The sequence below is a fragment of the Brassica oleracea genome, chromosome C8, assembly GCF_000695525.1.
Source record: "Brassica oleracea var. oleracea cultivar TO1000 chromosome C8, BOL, whole genome shotgun sequence".
Taxonomy (NCBI): Eukaryota; Viridiplantae; Streptophyta; class Magnoliopsida; order Brassicales; family Brassicaceae; genus Brassica; species Brassica oleracea.
This window is the reverse complement of record NC_027755.1, coordinates 1,898,508-1,899,485: the sequence shown is the minus strand read 5'-3', so window position 1 is coordinate 1,899,485 and position 978 is coordinate 1,898,508.

Genomic DNA, 978 nt, shown 5'->3' with positions numbered 1-978 from the left:
AGCTGGATTAGAGATTTTCATGTATTTGAATTACGGCTGGGTTTTTGTTTTCATTTAAATATATTACGGCTGGATTAGGGATTTTCATGTATTTGCATTACGGCTGAGTTTCTGTTTTCAAACGCAACTGTTATAATTCCAGCCCAAAATAAGAAACGTCGCGAAGTCAATAAACAGCTGATTAATTGAAAGAATTGGTATTACGGCTGAATAAATAAAGCATTTCTCGTAAACTAACATTCACAACTGAGTTACCTTATACGTTTTGGTTGAGTTAACTTTAAGTTTTCACTAAGTTAACATTCACAGCTGAGTTATTTTATACGTAGAGGCTGAGTTATTATAAAGATACGGCTGAATTAAACAAACACATTATGACTGGGTTATAGTACTTAATATACAAGAAATATGAATTCGACATGTTTACATTCAGGAACCGAAATTATCAAATTCAAAATACATACAAGGCATCACTTTCAGAAACCAAAATTGTCAGGACCAAACTCTTCAAACATGTGGACGAGATCACGCCAGACTCTTGTTAACATCCACGGAGGCTTGTCGCCTCCGATTGCCCAAGTTCTCTTCAAATACCGCATCTGGAAACGAAATAGCGTTCTGGCCACAAGATTAAAATGTGTCCAAACTGTCGAATTATGCCTTCGATCCCATGTGTTTTTGCGCTACAACAAAAAAAAAATTACAAAACCATTGAGAACACAACAGAAAAATAACTCTGCAACGCTATGCTGCCATTTTAAGTGGACAAACTGTTCTTACAACGAGTTGAAGAAACCAGCGTTCCTTAAAATGATCGGGAATTGCACGGTATGTTGGCCAATCATGAACCCAGCCTTCTGCAAGAATCGACGGGATGACGAGAGAGAGATCACTTAAAAATTTGAATCATATAGTACTGGTTGTGTCAAGTAATTCACCCGGACCAGGGCATAGAAGAGGGAGGTTTTCACGATTTGC